Here is a 24,821-nt window from a genome sequence, read left to right as displayed (position 1 = left end):
AGATGTAATATCTCCAAATTTGCAGACGACACAAAGCTGGGTGGGCATGTGTGCTGTGAGGAGGATGCCGAGAAACTCCAGTATGATTTGGACAGGTTGGGTGATTGGGCGGAAGCATGGCAGATGCAATATAACATGGATAAATGCAAGGTTATCCACTTTGGTGTCAAAAACAGGAAGGCAGATTATCTAAACGGCAATAGATTGGGAGAAGGGGAAGTGCAACGAGACCTGGGCGTCCTTGTGCACCAGTCGCTGAAAGTAAGCATGCAGGTGCAACAGGCGGTTAAGAAGGCAAATGATATGCTGGCCTTCGTAGCGAGAGGGTTTGAGTACATGAACAAGGATGTCTTGCTGCAGTTGTACAGGGCCTTGGTGAGGCCACATCTTGAGTATTGTGTGCAGTTTTGGTCGCCTTCTCTGAGGAAGGATGTTCTTGCCATGGAAGGAATGCAGCGAAGATTCACCAGGCTGATGATACCTGGGATGGCAGGAATGACGTATGAGGAGAGATTGAGTCGATTGGGCTTGTACTCGCTGGAGTTTAGAAGAATGAGAGGGGATCTCATCGAAACTTATAAAATTCTAACAGGACTAGACAGACTAGATGCTGGAAGGATGTTCCCGATGGTCGGGGAGTCCAGAACCAGGGGTCACAGTCTAAGGATAAGGGGTAAGCCATTTAGGACAGAGATGAGGAAGAATTTCTTCATCCAGAGAGTGGTGAACCTGTGGAATTCTCTGCCAAAGAAGGCAGTAGAGGCCAATTCATTAAATATATTCAAGAAGGAGTTGGGTATATTTCTTAAGGCTAAAGGGATCAAGGGATATGGAGAGAAGACAGGAACAGGGTACTGAATTTGGATGATCAGCCATGATCTCACTGAATGGCGGAGCAGGCTCGAAGGGCCGAATGGCCTACTCCTGCTCCTATCTTCTATGTTTCTATGTTTATGCATGCACGATTTCTTCAATGTTAAAGCCGGTGAGTGGCTTGCGCGGGACCTCCAGACCACTGCGCGACCACACAGCTTAGCGGAAACGTTGGTCTGGGGTAAAGTAGTAGCAGGGCAGGACACAGTGCAAAATGATTAGAAATGGGGGTGGAGCATTGAGCTGTGCACACATTTCCTGTCTACAAAAGCCCACGTCCTGTTGTCACGTTTAATGTCATATACTTTTTAATAAATTCCTATGTCCACATTTATAATGGAAAAGACTTGTAGTCGTCAATATGTAACTATAAGCTCTGGCTACTTTGTGGTGCTGTATTATCTTTTGCCCACATAGCTTTTCATCTGTCACTTTTTCCTCAGTAACAAAATGATTTCTGTCCAAAATACAGGTTTAAACAAAATGTAACAATTCAAAAATTAATTTTTCACAATAACATGACTACATTTATTCAGTGTATGGTGTTTTATATCTTTTAATGCCTTCATTCAAGTTTTTACTTGAAGGCGTCAGCCTCTCCCTAAAGCCCAGGCTTGGACTTGATAGTTTTACCCAGAGTTGTAATGTCGTTAGCTGATTCAGATTGTGCGTCTGAGCAAGTGACAGATATAACTCCTGACCTGGTTTTGTCGTAGTCACTAGAATGTTTACATTTTTTTTATAGCTGTGAGAAATGAAAAGACAAATACAGATAGACACCCAGGAACCAATCATAAAAGAACAGATTTAGTCTTTACTGAGATTCCTTAGAAAGTCACAAACCATTGCTGCTAGACATGTAATTTCACCGCCCCACCCACCCTCCTCCAACTCGATGCCATCAGGTTCATGCCCTTCCTTTCCCCTCATTGTTGATCGAAACCAGGCATCCACTAGTGAGCCAAACCTCACATTCCACCACTAGTGAGCCAAATCTCACATTCCACCTCCAGTTGTGCCAAACCTCAGATTCACCTTCCACAGAACTGCCAAAGGTCTGATTCCTTCTCTGCATGTATGGCATATCGAAGGACACCATGCTGCCAAACTCCAGCAGCCCCACTACAACACTGTGAAACTCCAGGACTCCCATTCCACTTCTGCCAAACTACAGGCCCATTCCGAGTGCTACCAAAGCCTAGGATCATTTGCAAGTGCTACTAAAGCTCAGGAATGTCTCCACTGCTACCTAAACCCAGGATTGTCACATGTGCAGCTAAAACCCACTCCCTTACCCAAAACCATGAAATATCAGATTTCTAAAGCCAACTGGTACATCCTGTAAAGCACCTTTAAAAATGGTGAGATAAAATTAAATAGGTAATGGAATATAAGTGAAATAAAGACCACTCATTTACAATGTGCACACAATAATGCAAAGGCATGAAATTCAATCCTTAAGTACCAGTAAAATTGTAGAATAACATTTAATAAGATGGATTTTAACTTAGTCACTATAAATTAATGGCCCTACATGGCATAAATACCTCATTATAAAACAGTTTATCTTCTCCCTCACCATGAGCAACACTATAAGAGATCTGCTGGTTATTTAAAATAGACACAGCTGAGCACTAATTTTAAATTATTTGGGAAAGTCAGCATTGGGCTGTGGACCCAATTTTGTTAGCTTCAAGGTGAGTGGCAATATTGACAATAGGGCTACCTACCTTGGAGACAGAGATGGGAGGTCTCAGTTAAGTATGCAACAATACCACCTATCTTGGAGGTCACTGGCAAGTAAAATGAACAGAAAAGTGTAATTGTGAAAGAGAGGGATAGGTGCAACAGGAAGGTGTTATAGGAATTAGGTGAGGCACTTGCGCTATACTCAAGACAATTTTATTTTGGTCGATGATTAAAAATGCACTCACTGCAAAATTAACAGTTGTAGTGCAATTACAACAAATGTAAAGAATGAACAAACTTGCCTTTAATGACCTCAGGGTAGCCCAAAGTGCTTCACAGACAATGAAGCACTTTGTAATTGTAGTCATTGTTGTAACATAGGGAAATGTGGCAGCCAATTTGCATACATCTAGGTCCTGCAAATAGCAATGAAAATGACCAGATACAGTAATCTACTTTTTTTTTGGTGGTGTTGATTGAGGGATAAATGTTAGCTACGATACTGGGCGAACTCCTCAGCTCTTTCTTGAATAATGCCATGGGATCTTATACGTCCACCCGAGAGGGTGGTTTAACGGCTCATCTGAAAGATGGCATCTTTGACATTGCAGCACTCCCTCAGCACTGCAGTAAGTGTCTAACTAGATTATGTGCTCAAGTCTTTTGAGTAGGGCTTGAACCCACAAGTTTGTGACTCGGAGGTGACAGTACTAACACTGACGTCAGGCTAAAAGCAATATCGACAGCAGATTATTAGAAAACAGTCTGTATGTATTAATGGGTAAATTCATCTAATTTTGAATCTTAATCAGTTGGGCACAATGTTGAATGCACCCCATCTCAGAATTAGTGCTCCCCACCACCATTTGACAGCTTTCTGCCCCAACTGATGGAGAACAATTAACTGCATAAGGAAATTCCCTCTTCCGAACTCAAAAATCATGGTTCACAGAACATACCCTGTGTGATTGGCTTAGTGAGTTTCCATTTTTTCCTGTGTGGGAGTCCCTTCATCATTGACATACTTCCAGGGAACCCTAGTCCTAACTTCTGAAAGATAGGGCGTAATCTTGCCAGCCCTGGGGAGGTGGGACTGCCTGGAAAATGGTAGAATCTGGGGGCAGGTGCCCAACTTGCCCCCAACCCACCTCCGTGCCATCTTCCCAGGAGGCGGGTAGCCGACCCACGCCGAGTCCCTTTTCCTGGAGGCGGGAAGGGGATTACAGCCACTTAACTGCCAGTTAAGAGCATTATCCCCATTTTTCCCGAGAGGGGCACGGGCTTCCAGACGTCGAGAAACCCCGCCAGGATCACCGAGGCGAGCAGTGGGTCTGCGGGGGTCGGAGTGGTGCAAAAGTGCACTGTGAAGGTAAGTGATGGGTGCAAGTGTGGAGAGGTAAGTATGTGAGGTGAGTGAAAAATGATAGAAAATGTTTACTTACTTTTGTTTCTTCCTGCAGGCTTCAACAGTTGGGGATGCGGAGAGTCTCGCATCTCACCGGCAGAGATGACAGAATGGCTGCTGCATTCTCCGATGCAACAACCATCTAATTTCTGCTAAAGAGGTTTGATGAGTCTTGAATACAAGGACTCATCAAACAACATAGAATATCAGTGTTTGACAGCTTTAAAGAGTTATCAAACGATGACAATTCATTCATCTATCAAAAATTTGACAGGTGAAACATCATACGCCGACGTTCTCTGTAACCAGCTTCCCCTTAATTGGCCTGCTGGGCGGGCTTAACAAGGTCAATCAAGGGTAAATAGTGTGGGTTGGCCACAAGTCGAGAGAGGTGGGACAACAACCCGACAAGCAGCAGTCCCGCCTCCAATGCGCCCCCATTGGCAAAATCGCCCCCATAGTATCAGTTACTCAAAGGAAAACAGTGCTTTGAATGCAGAAAACATGTCTTTATTAGCATTCTGAAAAAGAAACAGAAAAAATTTAATTCTGTAAACAGTACGCTCATGTGTAATTATGCCCAGTCCCAAACAAAGAAATCTGATGATTTAGCAGCCTACATGGAGTCCATGGCTGCCAGTTTGAAAACCTATGCTTTTGAAGAAGAGTTACTTGCCAGTGTTAAAGCCAATCCAGAATAAAATTTTATTTTAAAACTATACTTAAATATATAAATTGACAACTTATGATGTAAATGGTATATGCTGGCTAAATGTACTGTGCACTATATTATTTTTTTTAAGTATTTACAGTTTGAATTTAATAAGTTTTATCTGTTAAAACCACTTTTTTTTTTAACCTCTACTTGTAAAATCTGAAAAATGTGCTTTATTTGTGGGAAATCGAATCATGAAATGAACAGAGAGAGAAAATTAACATCTGTAGTCGTCGTCGTCTTCTTCGGCAGTCCCTCGGGAACCGAGGATGACTTGCTTCCACATTAAAAATGAGTTCGAAGGTGACTGATGAGTCCAATGCAGGACCTACAGTCTCTGTCACAGGTGGGGCAGACAGTGGTTGAAGGGGCTGGTGGGTGGGGTGCTTGGATTGACGTGCGCTCCTTGCGCTTGGCTTCCGCTTGCTCCCGGCGAAGAGACTCGAGGTGTTCGGCGCCTTCCCGGATGCTTCTCCTCCACTTTGTGCGATCTTGGGCCAGAGATTCCCAGGTGTCGGTGGGGATGTTACACTTTTTCAAGGAGGCTTTGAGGGTGTCCTTGAAGTGTTTCCTCTGCCCACCTGGGGCTCTCTTACTGTGTCGGAGCTCTGAGTAGAGCGCTTGTTTTGGGAGTCTCGTATCGGGCATGCGGACAATGTGACCCGTCCATCGAAGCGGAGCATGGTCAAAGCTTCGATGCTGGGGATGTTGGCCTGAGCAAGAACACAGACGTTGGTGCGCCTATCCTGCCAATGGATTTGCAGGATCTTACGGAGGCAGCGTTGGTGGTACCTCTCCAGTGCTTTGAGGTGCCTGCTGTACATGGTCCATGTCTCTGAGGCATAAAGCAAGGCGGGTATCACTGCTGCTCTGTAGACCATGAGCTTAGTGCCGGGTTTGAGGTGCTGGTCTTCAAACACGCTCTTCCTCAGGCGACCGAAAGCTGCACTGGCACACTGAAGGCAGTGTTGGACTTAGTCATCGACGTCTGCCCTTGTTGACAGTAGGCTCCCGAGGTATGAAAAGTGGTCCACGTTCTCCAAGGCCTTGTCGTGGATTTTGATAATCGGGGGGGGGGGGGGGCAGTACTCACACACACACACACACACAGAAACCCCACAATGCAGATAGAGGCCATTTCGGCCCATCAAGCCTGCACCGACACATATCCCACCCTATCCCTGTAACCCCACGTATTTAATCCCCCTAACACTAAGGGTCAATTTATCATAGCCAATCAACCTAACCCGCACATCTTTGGACTGTGGGAGGAAACCGGAGCACCCGGAGAAAACCCACGCAAACACGGGGAGAATGTGCAAACTCCACACAGACAGTACTGTGTGGCAGGGGCAGGTTGGTAGAGGATCTTTGTCTTACGGATGTTTAGTGTAAGGCCTATGCTCTCGTATGCTTCGGTGAAGGTGTTGACGATGGTTTGGAGTTCGACCTCGTGAGCGCAGACCCAAGCATCGTCTGCATACTGTAATTCGACAACAGAGGATGGGACGACCTTGGATCTGCACTGGAGGCGATGGAGGTTGAACAGTTTCCCGTTCTGTAAATTAGCTCCACTCCAGTGGGGAGCTTACTGAGGGCGAGATGGAGCATTGCAGCAAGGAAGATTGAGAAGAGCGTTGGTGCGATGACACAGCCTTGCTTGACCCCGGTTCGTACGTGAATTGGGTCTGTCACGGAACCGTTGGTCAGGATCACAGCTTGCATGTCGTCGTGAAGCAGGCGGAGGATGGTGACAAACTTTTGAGGGCAGCCAAATTTGAGGAGGACACCCCATAATCCCTCACGGTTGACAGTGTCGAATGCCTTTGTGAGATCAAAGAAGGCCATGTATAGTGGGTGGTGCTGTTCCCTGCATTTCTCTTGTAATTGACGTGCGGTGAAGATCATGTCCATTGTGCCCCTTAGTGAACGGAATCCACATTGCGACTCTGGGAGGAGCTCTTCGGCCACTGGGAGAAGGTGGTTGAGGAGGATTCTTGCGATGGCTTTCCCTGTGGCAGACAGCAGGGAAACTCCTCTGTAATTACCGCAATCGGACTTGTCGCCTTTCTTGAAGATGGTCACAATTACAGCATCTCAGATCCCCTGGCATGCTCTCCTCCTTCAAGATAAGAGAAATGAGTTCATGATTCGGCTCAAATTCGGCTGCCCTCAAAAGTTTGTCACCATCCTCCGCCTGCTTCACGATGACATGCAAGCAGTGATCCTGACCAACGGTTCCACCACAGACCCACGGTTCCACCACAGACCCAATCCACGTACGAACCGGGGTCAAGCAAGGCTGTGTCATTGCACCAACGCTCTTCTCGACCTTCCTTGCTGCTTCTGTAGTGCAGAATACCAAAGTGCAACTCCACATTTTATGGTGGTATTTTCAACTGTATTACCGAAAACAAAGAGAAGGTATGTATTCCACAATGCCAAATCGGAATCTTGAATAATTCAAAAAATATGAAACATTATAATTCTCCTTCAATTTAGCGCGACATTGCAAGGAGTATTTCAGACCCAACATGATACCTGGACTTCAGCTGCCATACAAGAACATGATTAGGAGCAGGAGTAGGCCATACGATGCCTTAAGCCTGCACCACCATTCAATAAAATCATGGTGGATCTTTGACATCAATTCTACTTTCCTCCCTGATCCCCATATGTAATGGCAGAGCACTTGGAAAACAGTGACAGGATCGGACAAAGTCAACATGGATTTACAGAAGGTAAATTGTGCTTGATTAATCTACTGGAATTTTTTGAGGATGTAACTGGTAGAATAGATAAGGGAAAACCAGTGGATGTGGTGTATTTGGACTTTCAGAAGGCTTTCAATAAGGTCCCGCATAACAGATTAGCGTGTAAAGTTAAAGCACATGGGATTGGGGGTAAGGTACTGACTTGGATAGAGAACTGGTTGGCAGACAGGAAGCAAGAGTTGGAATAAATGGGTCTTTTTCCGAGTGGCAGGCAGTGACTAGTGGAGTACCGCAGGGATCAGTGCTCGGACCCCAGCTATTCACAATATATATTAATGATCTAGACGAGGGAACTAGATGTAATATCTCCAAGTTTGCAGACAACACAAAGCTGGGTGGGTGTGTGTGCTGTGAGGAGGATGCCGAGAAACTCCAGTATGATTTGGACAAGTTGGGTGATTGGGCAATGCATTATAATGTGGATAAATGCGAGGTTATCCACTTTGGTGGCAAAAACAGATAGGCAGATTAATATCTGAATGGCAATAGATTGGGAGAAGGCGAAGTGCAACGAGACCTGGGTGTCCTTGTGCACCAGTCGCTGAAGGTAAGCATGCAGGTGCAGCAGGCAGTTAAGAAGGCAAATGGTATGTTGGCCTTCATAGCGAGAGGATTAGAGTACAGGAGCAAGGATGTCTTGCTGCAGTTGTACAGGGCCTTGGTGAGGCCACACCTCGAGTATTGTGTGCAGTTTTGGTCGCCTTATCTGAGGAAGGATGTTCTTGCCATGGAGGGAGTGCAGTGCAGGTTCACCAGACTGAGGATGGCAGGAATGACGTATGAGGAGAGATTGGGTCGGTTGGGCTTATACTCGCTGGAGTTTAGAAGAATGAGAGGGGATCTCATTGAAACTTATAAAATTCTAACAGGACTAGACAGGCTAGATGCAGGAAGGATGTTCCCGATGGTCGGGGAGTCCAGAACCAGGGGTCACAGTCTAAGGATAAGGAGTAAGCCATTTAGGACAGAGATGAGGAGGAATTTCTTCACCCAGAGAGTGAACCTGTGGAATTTTCTTCCACAGAAGGCAGTGGAGGCCAATTCATTAAATATATTCAAGAAGGAGTTGGATATATTTCTTAAGGCTAAAGGGATCAAGGGATATGGGGAGAAGGCAGGGGGGCAGGGTACTGAAATTGGATGATCAGCCATGATCTCATTGAATGGTGGAGCAGGCTCAAGGGGCCAAATGGCCTACTCCTATCTTCTATGTTTCTGAGTCCAAAAATCTATCTAACTCAGCCTTGAATGTACTCAGCAATCACAGCCCTTTGTGGTAATTTCAAAGATTCACAACCCGCCGAGTGAAGAAATTCCTCATCTCAGTTTTAAATGGCTGACCCCTTATCCTGAGACTTTGCCCCCTAGTTCTAGTCTCTCCAGCCAGGGGAAACAGCCTCTCAGCAGCTACAGTGTCAATCCCCCTCAGAACCTTGTATGTTTCAATGAGATCACCTTTCATTTTTCTAAATTCCAGAAAGTACAGGCCCAATCTACTCAATCTCTTCTCATAGGACAACCCTCAGATCCCAGGAATTAATCTAATGAACCCTTCATTGCACCGCCTCGAAAGCAACCAAAACTGTGCACAGTACTCCAGGTGTGGTCTCACGAAAGCCCTGTACAATTGTAGCTTACTCTTGTACGCCAACCCCCCTTGCAATAAACACACACACACTTCTGCTTGACAAAATAAACACATGCTCTGTAATGTATCTTACAGTAAATGCTCTATTTGAGAAATTTGAAACATCTTAGCAGATTTTTAAAGTCAAAATCAGGGACTTAATTTAACCTATTTATTTTAATGTAAAATCTAGCAGAGTTACTAAAAAAATGTTTTTATGATCTTGTCTCTCACCAATTCCAGCCCCCCAAACCCACTCATTTTTCTTTCCAAAATAGCATTTTCTACTGTCAGCCAATCAAATACGCCAAGCTGGCTATGACCTACCAGAGGGTTACCATGGTAACATCTGCCTTCTGGAATACATGTCATGCATGTTAAGTGCTTTCCGGACACACAAACAGTATAGGACTGCACCAAAATATATCCATTGACTGATCAAAAATACAGATCTATTAACAGAAAATACACAATTGGAAATCTAAGTTGAAAAAACTGTACAATATTTCATATTTTTAAACAGACTGGCTCTTGGAATGAGAAAGTCTTGCTCCCATTTTATGTAGCTGATCAAATGGTACAGTCTGGTATGCAGTCCAGAATTAAGCTCCTGATTGTCGATAAAAATAGCTCAAAGCATCGTGTAGCTTTACCTAAGACTGGAAGGTACTCTTGCTTACTACAAAATACTCACATGGGCAGCACCATTTGAAATAAATGTATGCTACTTGTAATAGGCACATAAAACAATGTCATCTCACTATTACATCTTCAAAATTTAGAGACTTCCACGGCTACTACTCCACCACCACCTCCCCTCCCCACCCCAAAATGTAACATGAGCTTTAAACAAAGCACCAGCCCTCAGGCCATTTAACTGAATTTTTTTTTTAAACAATGTGACAATTTATAACCACCAGCATATTCACTGGTTAAAAACCTGCCAAAAAAATTCAGCTAAAGCTGTGAGCATTAGCTACATAATGATTCCCATCCCCCATTTAATCACTATAAAAATCAATCAACTAAACAACATGAAAGTAATGACACATAAAACTCGAGCAAGGATTTTTTTCCCCCAATGAAAAACTGACCATTAGCACACTTAAAGATGAAACTTAAATTTTAACAATGTTGAGGTCTATTCCAGGTTATAAAATTCAGGCTAAATTATATCATAACCATAGAGGTGATATGGGCACTGGCAAGCCAGTTTAGTTACTAGTGTATTGGTGGCCTGGGGAACAATTGGGATCTGAAGAAAGCATGTACACTTAAAATGTTACTTTGGCTATTCCTTGGTTAAGGTGAAGGTTTCAAACTTCATAAATAAATCAAACCCCAAGACTTTTTGTTAAATTTCACCAATGCTGCAACAAAGAATATTAGAAGAACTGCAACAAGGTATGGAACACCTTAACACTTAACCTTTGAATACAAACAAATTTATAATCCAGTTATGCTTCTGTGTAAAATTGCTGACAGTTTTCAAAGGATAAAAATAATCTGACATTTCTTTTTAGATAGGTAATGTGATTGAACAAGCTTTTAATTAGTAAATGGAATTTGTTTTTCATCTTGTTGTTATAAAGCCCTTCAATTAAAAGAAAAATTGTTACTAAGGTTTAAAGCTAAAGTTAAGGACACTCCAAAGAGATCTGAGAAGGTAGGTTTTTTTTTTTGCACATTCCAATTTATGATCTTCCATTCTTGCTTAAAGGCCCACACAATAGACATGTTTTTGTCCCATTCTTGCTTTTTTTGCTTTTCCCACTTTCAGCTGTTATTCTCATATTTTCTGGATCCTATTAGTATTGACTGGGACAGGTTCGCCATTTAAAAAAAAAAATATGCTTAGGGTTGTATTTAGGTTATTGTCAGGGCCGCCACCACCAATTCCATCCACCGCCCGCCCCCCTTTCCCAGCCAATGTCTCAGGCTGAACCAGACTATTTGCAATCTCTGCATCCTAAAATGAGCATATGACCCCATATCCTCTTCGTCACAAAGACCACCTACTTCCACCTCCATATCATCACCCAACTCTGCTCCTATTTCAGTCTATCTGCCACTGCGAAGCACCTTGGAATGCTTTGCTACATTAAATTAATCTCTATATAAAAGAAAGTTGTTCTAGTCAGCGCTAAACAAGATGGCCACTGCCAGAAACAACAGCAGTAATATACTAAGTTCCTTGAAATGTTAGGTGTATTCACACATTGACTGTAGTATCAACGCAAAGCAGTTTCGCTTTGAACTGATGCTGCGAATATAGTGTAAATGTAGTCTGAATTTGAAGTCAGGGAGGAAGTTGTCTCACTCCACTTTGTCCAGTCAGTCCGGGCCTAAACTTTAACAACATTAGCAAGAACTACATTCATAAAGCATCTTTCACATCCTTAGGACGTCTCAAAGCGCATCGCAGCCAATTAATTAATTTTGAAGTACAGTCACGGTTTTAAAGTTGACAAATGCAGCAGCCAATTTGAGCACAACAAACAGCAATGCGATCAGTTAATCGTTTTGGTGATGTTGCCTAAGGAATAAATGCTGACCAGAACACACAAATTTAGCATTATTGTTAAGCCAAAGCTACTTAGCAGCAATACTAAATGTGCATTGTAAATGCATCATTATATAGATACAAAATTCGGTATGCATCACTTTTTAAACAATATACTTAAATTAATTTTCATGGATGGCTACCAGCACATTTAAAAACTATTTTCAATTTGCCACTCTTCACAAGGAAGCAGGTTATTTACTATGAGGGGAATCACAACCAAAGTAATCCTGCCTCTACTAACAGTCATACACATACATTTTTCATCAAGATCACTTGACAGTGATCAGCAGCAGGAATCCAGCTGAGATCAGCTAAATTAGTACAGGCTGGGAATTGAACCTGGGACATTCCCTATCAATACTCCACCACCAGGCAATGCTATTCACAGTTATCAGGCAGCCTTCTAAAAAATAGCTGAATATTGAATATTCATGGAAGTCCCTTCAATTAAGTTCCTGAAATTAAAATCTTTGACTGCAAAGTAACACGGTGATTTTCTACAATCAGAAACTTCCTTCTTGCCTTCACTGATCAATCTTTACAACTTCCCCTGGAACTGTGAAACAGTATCGCTAGAAATAAAAATTGTGATGCAAAATTTAAGAACACAGAACCATCAGTACGAAGGTGTGTGTACAATAGTTTGGGAGATTTGTTCATCCCAGGCAGCTTCAACACCCTGATTCCATTTCATACCTCTCCAGCCAAAAAAGGTTGCTGCTGCTGCTTTCATCACATCTTGCAAATTGCATTAAAAGTTTCAACACTTTGGTATTATACAGACCTAAAGTTTAGACGGTACAATATTAAGTGCATCACAGCCATAAAAAAATAGCATTAACAATGTAATATTCAAGCTGGACTCCAGTCACACCATAATGAAGTCTGTTGCTAAGCCAACAATATTCATAGTAGACCATTCTCTCTAGAAGCTAATGAGGTCATAAAGGCTCCCTCATGAATTTACAATGACTATTACACCTATGATGAATATAGGCTGGATGTCAGGGCATAGAAATGATTAGAATTCTAAACTTTTATGGCAACTGTCTCCATGCTTTGCACTTGAACCAACCAAGACTGTTTTGGGTCCAACATCTGTCATTTATGCTCTAGTCATCAATACAAAGTCTTTAAGTCTTTTGATACACAATACTGTGAGGGGAGGGGTGGTGGTAATAGTGGGGAGCCAAAGCTTTGGTACATGTGTGTTTGCAAGAATAAAAACAGAAACTGAAGAAAATTTATCAGGTCAATAGCAATTCTTTGAATCAATCCTGGAACTTCAAAGCCTTGTTGCAATCCTAGTTGTGGAGGCTTCAGCACAAAGCTAATCATCATGATAACTACACGAGGACGACCATTCGCCCGTATTAGTTCATCCATCCAGAAGCACTCCACTGTTTTCCCCATTGCAACATCCAATTGTTTCTTAAATTTATCCTTAGTTTTTGCCTCCACTACTCTACTGAGCAGCCCATTCCAAATATTGATTACTGTGCAAAGAACTTCTTGATATCGGTCCTAAAGTTACCCATGTCCCCTCATCCCACTCCCATAACTTAAATATATGCATGCTACATATATCTGTCCAATACCATTTACTTGCTTTTATACCTCCAAAGATGACCTCTCACATACTTTCCAGGCTGAAAAGCCAGAGTCCCTCCAGATCTTTCTCATAACTCAGACCCCAAGAATCAGTGTGGTAGCTCTTCTCCAGTGCTTGAATGTCTTCCTCCTGCCTTGGTAACCAGAGCACTGTACAGTTTGATCAGACTTACTCTGACTTGTATTCTACTGCTTTGGCTATGTAGTTCAACATTCTGTTGGCTTTGATGATTGCTGCTCTGCACTGGTTGGACATGCATGTTTATTGTCAAGTCTACTAAGTCTCCTACAACTCTGTCTACTTCATTTTGAGCTAATTCAACACCATTCATGGAGTACATGTGTTGCTCAGTTTTCCATCTTATGTGCAGTACTTTGCACTTGTCTGCATTAAATTTCATAAGCTGATCAGCCAACATAGTTATTTTGTCCAACTCATTCTCTAGTATCTGAGCTGTTTCTTCCAATTCCACTGCCTTACCCTATTTGCTATCAGCAAGTGTGACTATTTTACATTGAATTTCTGAGTCCAGGTCATTTATGTAAATAAGGAACAGTGCTAAGGGACTCGAGGGCTATGGGGATAGTGCGGGAAGGTGAAGTTGAGGTAGAAATCAGCCATGAGCTTACTGAATGATGGCAGAGCAGGCTCGAAGGGCTGAATGGCCTATTTCTGCTCCTATCTCTTATCTTACCTTAATGGCCCCAACACCAAGGCCAGTCTCTTATCTATTTCCAGGGTTTACCCTGAATCTATGCAGCTTTGACTTTGACTACTAGTCTTTCATGAGGGACTTTGTTAAATGTTTTTTGAAAGTCTAAGTACAAATACAAAAAGGATAAGGGCAATAAAAGCCATTTAAAAAAATGTTTGCAGAAGATAGGTCAGAAGAGTTTGAGTAGAATTACTTTCCATACTTCAAGGATCTCCATTTCTTTGGGGCTGCTGAATCCTGACAACTTCACAGTATTTGACTCTGCTACCTCAGACTTCGATTAAGTGCAGCAAATTTAAAGAGCAAAAAACTGATAACTTTGGGCTGCTATATTGAATATTTCAAACTACAACAGTCGAAGAAATAGCCTTATACTAAATTTACCAGGTATAGAATCTGGATCATAAATCTTTCACAGTGAAACAATGTATTATATAATAAAATGTCACTATTACTTGAAGATACCTATTTTGAAAGACAATATATTGTGCAACAAGTAGTAGCCTTTTAAATTCTAAATATCTACACACCCATATTTCTCACATGCTGCCAAGTTAAATGGTTATAGGGCATAATATGAATACGATGGCTCTATGCTGGAATAAAGAGAGCTGTTAGGAAATAAAACATGTCTTAATCAGCACCAGATCATTTATTTTTCAAGAACATTCTTGGACCAATTATTTGTAGGAAGTTTGGGCTCCATTTCCTTCAGGACTTTCTTGAAATTTATCTGTACCACATGTTGCTTATATTAAGTATTTCATAGTTTAAATTCATTTTAGAACAAATTGTACTGAAAAAAGGTCACATTGACGTGACTGATATCTGCCATCCTTGCCTATATGTGACTCCAGACCCACAACAATGTGGTTGACTCTTAACTGCCCCCTGAAATGGCAGCTCACCACCACCTTCTCAAGGACAATTAGGACTGATGTGACTGAAATCAGTCCACAATCCCCACAGTAATATAACTGACATTTTAAATAATTTAAATTTATATAATTTTAATAATTATCTACCTATATGGTATAAACTGACTGCACAATGAAGTCCCACAGGATACAACTTATATTATAATATCCCCGCTTACACAACATACATTATATTTTTTTAAGATATCTGGGATTTATCACATTATTTCAGTAACTTGCCAATGAAAATCTATCAAAAAAAATTTAAACCACTTTAAATGTAGCGGAGCTAAATATGCTACAAAGATAGCCAAACCTGTTGGGGTTCATCCATAAATTCACAAGTACTCTTGGGAAGGACATACTGCTCCCTGTGTGCAAAATCAATCAGTTTTCATCTTTTTTGAGAGTGAGAAAGATTATTCATCTGAAAATTATAATTAGACATTTACTTTGTTTTATTCATTCATGGGGTGTGGACATTGCAGACAAAGCCAGCATTTATTGCCAATCCATAATTGCCCTTGAGAAGGTGCTGGTGAGCCACAATTTCAGAGGGCTGTTAAGAGTCAATCACATTGCTGTGGATCTGGAGTCACATATAGGCCAGACCAGGTAAAGATTGCAGATTTCCTTCCCTAAAGGACATTAGTGAACCAGATGGGTTTTTAAATGACAATCCGGTAGTTTCGTGGTCACCATTACTGATACTAGCTTTTTTTTTTAAATTCCAGATTTATTTAATTAACTGAATTTAAATTCCCCAGCTGCCGTGGTAGGATTTGATCTCATGTCTCCAGTTCATTAGTCCAGGCCTCTGGATTACTAGTCGAGTGACATAACCACTGTGCTACCATATCCCTAATTACTAAGCAAACATCCCCCACCCCCCACCCATTTTCTTCTCAGCACTGACTTGTGATGGGGCAAGATTCTAAAAGTGCCAATAGCACGCCAGTATCTCACTCAAATGGATAGTTCTTAATTGAGGAGCCTATTTAAATTATGGAAAACATTAAAGCAGAGCCGGATCCTATTCTCACCAAATATTCACATACGTACACTTTCAGCTAAAGTCACTGGATAATAATCTGGATTAGGAACTCTGGCTGATATTTTTCACTTCCACAGAAGCACCAGCCAATTGTAGCATCCCAACTGCTGCCCTGGGCATCATCAACTAACTCAAAACAGACTGGGATTCAAACCTAGTGCTACTGGTCTATAAGGCTCAGTATTACACCAGACAGTGCTTTTATCTCTAAGCCACTAAGGAGTGAATAACTGAATTTCAACTGACCATGGTCACAATTAAAGATAATAATAGCACCTTTCAGTTAGTTCCAAAATGTTGCGAGACTTTTACAACACTATCAATGATGTTTAGCAGACATGTCAGTTAATGGTTCCTGCACCCCTTTTCCACCTATCTATCTATGTTTAGCCATTGCAAGCTATTTTCCATTGCATATCCTCTTCCAATTCTTAAATTGGGGAGTCTGCAACACATGGCACCCTATCTGACAGCCTGGTTCAGCACGATCAAAAGCCACTGGAAAAAAAGAGCAACAGCTTAAGAAATTTGACACTCAGTCCAAAAGGTCACAAGTTCAATGCTCACCACCCTAAAGCTACAAGGAGACCCAATATTCTGGATTAAAGTATAAATTTAAGTTAGCAATGTGAATGCATTTCACAATTGGCTATTTCAGCACAAGAAGAATATATAAAATGTAAACATCTGGAAACTGATTTGACAAGCTCTAAAGGGAAAAATAAATAACAGAAGGGCAGAGTTGGCTCATCCCAGACCCGCCAAACTAAAGTGATCCTGGCTCTGCTCTTCTGGATTAGTGTATTGAAAATTTTCTGCACCTATCGTTTTTGCTGGGATCGCAGAAGTTGACAGAATATAAAAGTAACAGGCAGCTTTATATAAGTGCCAACATAACTTAGCATTAAATACGTGATCATTATATGATTGGAATTACTGGGGCATAAATAAAATATTAATTTTAAAGCAGCTATTCATATGTGGGTGCCTCTTACATTTCAAAATTTGCACACAGTAACAACCAATCACACTTCAAACACAAGCCACGGATTGAAACTTGGACTTTCACGATCACTGTTTTGCACGAGGAAATGCATTTACTCACTAAGCCAACAGATACTGAAACAAGGATTTTAAATGCTCATGAGTTACACCAGTGTACCATTGTCAGAATATTATTTTTAAAATTGAAACACACACTGATTTTTATAATTACAATTTTCATTACTATGTGAAGATTATTTTCCATGCTGCAATCTTTTGAAACTGTCAACTACACTTAAATCAACTGGTCTACTCTTAATAATTCAGTCTTTTTGCATTTAAAATTGAATTATCCAGTAATTGAATTAAACATAAATAACATATAGTGGGAGTTTAGTGTACATAACAGTTGAATTGTCAAATAATTCAAACTAAGTGACTTTGAATTAAGAGTGGACTACATGGTTTCTTCAGACTCAATTATAGCATAATGACATACCAGTTTCTTTAAAACTTAAATTTGGCTGACAATGGTTTCCGCCACTAGCTACAGTTCATTCCTCTCCAGGCAAGTACAATACTATGCCAGATTAAATTATTTTTTCCAAACAATTTATAACCATTTCACAATACAGTGTTATGGTTATGTAAAGTTTTAATAGAGGTTTTGAAAGCAGATAGAAGAACACAACATTATTTCTGCAGAAAACAACCAGACCACACAGCAATTATAAAACATTCCTACTTTATACATTAGATCATAGATATTTCTCATCATAGCAGAGTCCATCAATTCTTTATAGTCCTAATATCATTTTCACAATCCAATCACTGACAACTAACATGTTATATTAAAGTATATTAAGAAAACATGTCAGCTATGCTTTATACTAATCTTAAAATTACAGGATCATATTCTCAAAATGCTCTACATTTGAAGATTGTAAATAAAAAATTGTAAATCAAACAGTAGGCTAAGTGTATTTTACAACTTCAAAAAATTTAGACCAAGACCGTGTTTCAATATAAAATATCCTTGATACAATGGATATCAAACAATGCATAGTTTAAACCAATAGATTTTCCTTGTGTATTTTTAGGTTGCATTTAATGTAATTAAATAAAACTAGGAATGCTGAATTTCCAAGAGTTGAGCATTGGTTTTGAACTTCTCATACATTGCTTATAGTATACTTGCAAACGGAATACTGCCCGTTAAAGCCACACACATTTAAGCCACTTGCTGAAGAGTGGGGGAAGGGAAGAACAGGACTTGGAATTTTCCAGAGCATGGTTTTACTTAAAACAAGGAAGCAGACAGAGATTACATTTTTTTGGTGAAGTGAGAACTTATCCAAATTCCTGAGAATAATTATTGAAATCTGCAAACACCTTCGTACCTTAACAGCCAAACAGTATTGATTTCAGAATTTACCAAGAGCACCAAAATATTCCAACTTAACATGCAGATTGAACAGGACCACCTGACAAGTATTGAGCCTGTTGGATTGGTCTGGTTTTGTTCCAACAAATACACTCTACAAAATGCTAATGTACTAAAATATAGAACAGAATCATAGTGCAAAGATTTGAATCAACTTGGACAGATGCCCAAAAATAAGAGACCTGTTTGACATTACGCAAGAAGAGCTTAAGCATGCAGACAGACAGTGAATGCAATATCTGCTGTTACAGACAATATGTTTACTTTTGTCAAACCCACAGCGTAACAGACAATTTTGTGACCAGGGTTATATTGTAATATAAATAGGTAGTGTAGAACACTAATTGCCAAATTTTATCTATACAAGATATTCGTCATTGTCACTTGTTTTTACAGGCTATGGGGGGGGGGGGGGACAACAGTATTTTCCCAAAGTTAGGGATTCCTCTACAGACTATGCTATACAAAATTTGTTGCAACCAATTTAAAATAAGCATACTGTTAATGACATTGCAAATTTGAAAATAAGAACTACCTCTGAAGTAAATACAGAAAAATGGAAAAGTTAAATCTATGCCATTTAATTTTCAGTTACACTTCTCATTATCTTTGGAGACACTTATTCTTGTGCATCAGGACAAGCAATTAAGGGCTCAACAAGAGAAAAAACCATTAGTTCGCCAAACACACAAAATCTGCTTCCTGTACTTTATACACCAAAGAGTTTATTGAAGATAAACAGTTCATTCTAAAAAATGTACAAAGATGTATCTGATGTGTGGATGCAATGGAGTGGGCATTTACTTCTTGTAATGCGCTCACTCCTCTGCCTGGCCATGTATACTCACATGGTCATTCATCCACTGCTAAATGTACAAGGCAACCCCCTATATAATATGGTCTGTTCTCTAGTTAACCTGGCCATAAAAATAATTGTTTGTGTATCTATTATACAGGCAACATTAGCAGTGTTGATACCTTTCATGTTGTCAGGTCAATTTACTGATGGTTGGAGGGCAGAACTTGCGAGAAATAGATCTTTCCACATTGAAAGCACTAAATTGTCAAGTTAAAAGCAGTTACACTATTATTTTGTTAAATCGCAGTATCGAACATTTCAGCAACTACTCAGGTAACTGGTTATTGTATTATACAACTACATTCCCATCATAGAACTATATTCATCACCGAAATCAATCTCCACCATTCAAGTACCCTATTCCAAAGGTTCCTAACTGTTCACAGACCAGCAGTCCAGGTAGCCTACAGTATCTCTCCATAGATGTTGACTGACCTGCCGTGCATTTCCAGCATTCTGTTTTTTTAAAATATGCCAATCATTCCAAGCTTTGAATGGAGCATTTCAATGTCAACAAGAAACACACTAACATATGATAGGAACTTATTTGTAATTTATTCCAGTGCTGTGAACTTGCCTTTAACGCAGGCTGTTAGTTGCTCCCCTCACTACACAGTCCCTCCCATTGTGTTGGAAAGAATCATAAGTGACAATGGCTGGATAATCACCAAAGCAAGCTCATTCCTGCACAAGTGGACCAATGCATGATTCAGGACTTACAAAAAACTGCAACTTATGAAACAAAAACAGAAAACACTATAAACATGTCTGACAGTGTCCATACCTGAAACAGTAACTCATCAGATCTCCACAGATCCTGACTGACCTAAGTGTTTTTCAGCATTTTCTGTTTTTGTTTCATGAGTTATAATTGTATCATGTGACTTGAGAATGGCCATACTAATGCTTTTAAAGCAACAAGGTACAGATATTTGTATGTCAGTAAACAGAATGTATCGCTATCTATATAGCTTGTACCGATATATAAAGACTTTATTATTTTGGGTTGTTGTATATCACAGAAATGACTGAAGGGCACATGCACAACTGTTGATCCATGAATTTAAAGATTTTTCCAGAAGGCTATTGCTTGAGTTTTGTAACTGGTTACAAGTGAAGTACTCACATTTGTAACTATGCTTGCAAAAAATGAGTCCTTTCCTTTTCTACAACATGACAATACTCTCAGCATTAGTAACTCACACTGAGCACAAGTCGGCTAAAGTCACAGAGCCAATCTACATAAACTAAAACAATTTTGTTCCTGAAGCCACACTAATGACGGTCTTGACCGCAGGTCATTCAAAAGCAATTCCCTACAATGAGCAGCTTGATCTGAAGTTACATATCTGGATGTTCTATTTGCTAATACCTTTTGTTCTTAGAAATCAATCAGAAATAAAAGGAAAAAAAGACTTGCATTTATATAGTGCCTTTCACAACTACCGGACACCCCAAAGCACTTTACAGCCAATTAAGTACTTTTTTTTTTTTTTTTTTTAAAGTGCAGTCACTGTTGTAATGTAGGAAATGCAGCAGCCAATTTACGCCCAGCAAGCTCCCACAATGTGATAATGACCAGAAAATCTGTTTATATTATGTTAATTGAAGGATAAATATTGGCCAAGACACCGGGGATAACTCCCGAGCTCTTCTTAGAAAGTGCTTTGGGATCTTTTACATCCATCTGAGAGAGCAGACCTTGGTTTAACGTCTCATCCGAAAGATGGCACCTCCGACAGTGCAGCACTCTCTCAGTACTGCACTGGAGTGTCAGCCTAGATTTTTGTGTTCAAGTCTCTGGCGTGGGACTTGAACCCACAATCTTCTGACTCAGATGCGAGGGTGCTACCAACTGAGCCACTGGCTGACAGTATTTGAGGGCATAACCAATTCCAAATGACAGCAGTCATATTGTTACCTCCAATTAATGCTGTAAAGGAAAAGCAAACACTGAAAAAATTACTTGGAGGTGAACACATCTGACTATGTCCAAAAAAAGTTGCAGTTGAAGTTGGAACAATATTTTCTTGGTTCAAATCATATTTTCCACTGGTCTAGTCTGGAATCTCCCCTCATTTGTTGATTTCAGTCCACACCCAACAACCCACTGCAGTCATTAAGATTTTTAATATCATAAAATTTTACATCACACAACAGAACACAAAGATGTGGAAAATCTATACTGTGATACTAGAAGATAAGCAAAGGCTTTCCTATTAGTGTTAGTGTTAGAGGCACCCTTCTTTGGTTGAGGTATTATATAAAGTCTATTTTACCTGGCATCAGTCACAAAGATTAGATTTGTTTGGATCCAGTAAAACTTCATACACAACTATTAAGACTTTGCCATCTACTCAAGAGTTTTTAAATAAAGGAGAAAACATTCTTGTTTGCCAATATAGATACACCCAAAGAATCAACACCTTGTGACCAGTTCATCCCAAGATTGAAATAAAAAAACTATTTCATACAACAAATGGCCATAATGTCACTTACTGCATAGTATACACTTAACTGCAATTCACCTACATCTCAACACTAGTTTTTCCCCTCAATTTCTTAATCAGCTGGTGAGTTCAATCAGTCTACTACCCCTACTGGGGCAACCTTCTTTCCACCCTTAAATCTACATTTAATATACTTTGCTTAAAGTTATTTGACAACAGAACACAATTCTACAACAAATATCAACAGGTTGACACTTGAGTATTATAGAAAAGTCACTCTGTATTGGTAAGGAGCATGCATAACAATTGTAACTGTGGGCAGCACTGAGGGTTTGTTCAGCAATAAAGTGAAGAGTTCTGCCAACATTTGACAAAATCCACAGTTAACATCTTAAAAAGGATATATATCCAGAATCAGTAGTTACTTATTTTGTCTCTAAAGCTCAATTACGATAAATGGAATTTTTCACAAGAATTATAGGTACCAAGCAAAAGGACCATATGGAAAAATCTGATCTCAGTTGTCTAGGTCCGAACAAAAGATACATGGAAGTTAATTTAGGGCCATAATATACTAATGAAATAAACCATATCAAGTGGATAAACATTAGCCGAAACCAAAAATTAATTCCAAACATACACTTATTCCCAGTACTCATTTTCTTCCTTTGACCGCTTTACATTTGGGGAAAGAAAAAAAAATTCTACTCCAGAGTACATTAAGTGTAGCTGCCAGCAAGTGCAGTGTCCCTGATGTACAAGGTGCTCATAAAAGCATACCCATCTCTCATCTCAAAGTAACAACTTACTTTGATTTAACTGATCAAAATTTACTATACTTAGCTCGTACAGTATTCTTTCCAACACTCAACAAGTAGCGTGAAACTAAATCAGGAGTGCAAATAAGCTTGGATTTCCAAATGTATTCTAATGGGAAGCAAAACCCCACAACAGATTTACTTTGCGCTATTTCCTTTCACTTTTTGCTGAGTAGCATTACACACCAGTCTCATTTCCTCAATTGAATCTATACATTCAAATCTTTTATCATTCTTCTTATACAAGTATAAAATACTGTTCATCCTCTACATATAAACAAACTGTAGAACTGGGTTAGTCACTGATGTAAAATGTTCCCACGCTTTAAAAAGCAAAATTCAGATATTTTCAAATTGTAATCTCAGCATTATATTTTGAATTGCTTCAAATTTGGATTACATTTAACCTGTCCAAGGTTTTATTATATACACACACACATTATATATACACACACAAACACACTAATTTCATGTTTTAATGATTTCAATGGCAGACAAGTTAGTATACTTTGCCCAGATATTACCCAGACCCCCATTTAATACCATTGAGCCAGCGCCTTTTGTAAACACATCTCCCTATCTCTATATATGCTTTTATACAACAAAAAACATGTACAGCTTTCTTTTAAAGAAAAATAGATTGATATGTACTACCGATTTAACATTGTCAAGAAAACAGTAAATTTCACCCTTCCCCCACCTGAAATAATACAAATTTGTTAAGAATTTTTCTCTCCCCCTTGTACTTGTAAAACTGGCTGCTGGGCGGATGGATTGCGTGAGAAAAACCAAGGACAGTCATCAGCATGTCGTCACCTGACTCCACTCAGAATAGTGTAATAACAAAAAAAATCGTGAGATCATATACTGAAGGCTACAAACCGTTTTTTTCCTGTTTACTAAATTAACTTTGTTTTTCAATATATCAAAATCCAGCAAGTATTATTCTTTCATTTGCAAACAGTCGCTTCATTAGCAAACAAAAATAGCGAAGTGAGAAAAAAAACACACTCCAGCTTCCTACTCAGGCTTGCCTTTGTATCCCTGCACGTCCTTCGTCTGCTTGGCAATTAAACAACATTTGTATTTTAACCTTTTTTTTTATATGTACGTGCAATGAAGTGACGCGCAAACGTTCAAAACCTGCATTCCACCGAAAATAAAACTTTCATATAAATTTCACCACTTAAACGCAGAGAGCTGTAAAAAAAATAAACACAAAATAAACAAGGAAAAGAAAGTCTTTTTAAAAGATGTGAACTCGAACTGAAGCCACATTTCCCGCTCCCCTCCCCCAAACACACACTACCCGAGTCCCGTCCTCCATCTTAGATCCGCACTTCGGTCGCCTTTTTTCACTTAAAAAAAGAATAAAAGTTCAAAAATACTGACCGTTCCTGCCCATTTTGGATCCGTTTTTCACTTCCCGTTCGACTGCGTAAGGAAATATCGAGTTTTAAAATTGATTAAATTAAAAATGGGAATAGTTAACACCGCGTCTTCACAGGACGAACAATCCTAAGCCGCCATCTGGTGGCATTTTCCACAATCGAATGGCGCAATGCAAATCCAGACAAAGATTGCCCTCTGGCGGCCACCATCCGCTGTCTGACTCGTGCCCGCGCGCGCGCGAGCGACCGTTGCAAGAATATCGCGGGTGCGCGCCTCGGGGGCGGAGTGGGGAGGGGGCCCGATACGTTCGCGCGAGCAGGACAATGAACGGTGGCGTGCGTCATTGCGTCAACCTTTTATGCATATATAAAGAAACAGGGGGCGCCTGTGTGCGGCGTCGGTGGTTGTCAGGTTTGTTTGAGATAGAAGTTCATTAAGCAACCAATGATAGGAGATGGTGTTTGTAAAAGTGTAACGGCCAAAGAGCCGCTTGTAAAAAGCGGTGCAGGGACGTTCTGGCGCTTTTTCTGTTGAATATTTCAGTTCATTTTATTTTGTTACACACGGTTCGTGAACCGTTGTCCTCTTTTGGCCAAATGCACCGCCGCCATCAGCAGCCGTGTGAGTGAGCACAGCAAGCTGCGTAATGGCGGCGGCACAGCAAGGGAGAGACAGCAGACAGATCGATGTTGGTTCAGTGAGATATAGTGCGCTGCTCGAAATTGTGAGCCTACGACTTTGCAACACACGAAATAAAACCGTATGTTAAAGGTAGCAAATTGTAAAAAAAAAAGTTAGTTAACATTTTGTTTACACGAAGGGTGAGGGAAGTCATTTTAATGGTAACAGTAAGTGTAAATTCGCTTACACATGCAAGAGTTTTTTTCAACGCTGACGTACGCACGAAAAAACTCGTTACTTCGGAAA

At 40.3% G+C, this 24,821-nt stretch overlaps 1 protein-coding gene across 1 annotated transcript in view; it reads right to left on the bottom strand.

The window, feature by feature from the left end:
- LOC147115944 (cohesin subunit SA-1) overlaps positions 1-24,077 on the bottom strand; it is a 215,279-nt gene extending 191,202 nt beyond the window's left edge. The window contains exon 1 of the mRNA XM_085990618.1: positions 23,895-24,077. The gene's annotated coding sequence lies outside the window, so the exon portion shown is untranslated. The remainder of the gene's footprint in view (positions 1-23,894) is intronic.
- Positions 24,078-24,821: the final 744 nt, after the last annotated feature.

The sequence above is a fragment of the Somniosus microcephalus genome, chromosome 6, assembly GCF_052327205.1.
Source record: "Somniosus microcephalus isolate GS21.2 chromosome 6, FLI_Smic_1.0, whole genome shotgun sequence".
Lineage (NCBI taxonomy): Eukaryota > Metazoa > Chordata > Chondrichthyes > Squaliformes > Somniosidae > Somniosus > Somniosus microcephalus.
This window is presented reverse-complemented; position numbering and strand designations above follow the sequence as displayed.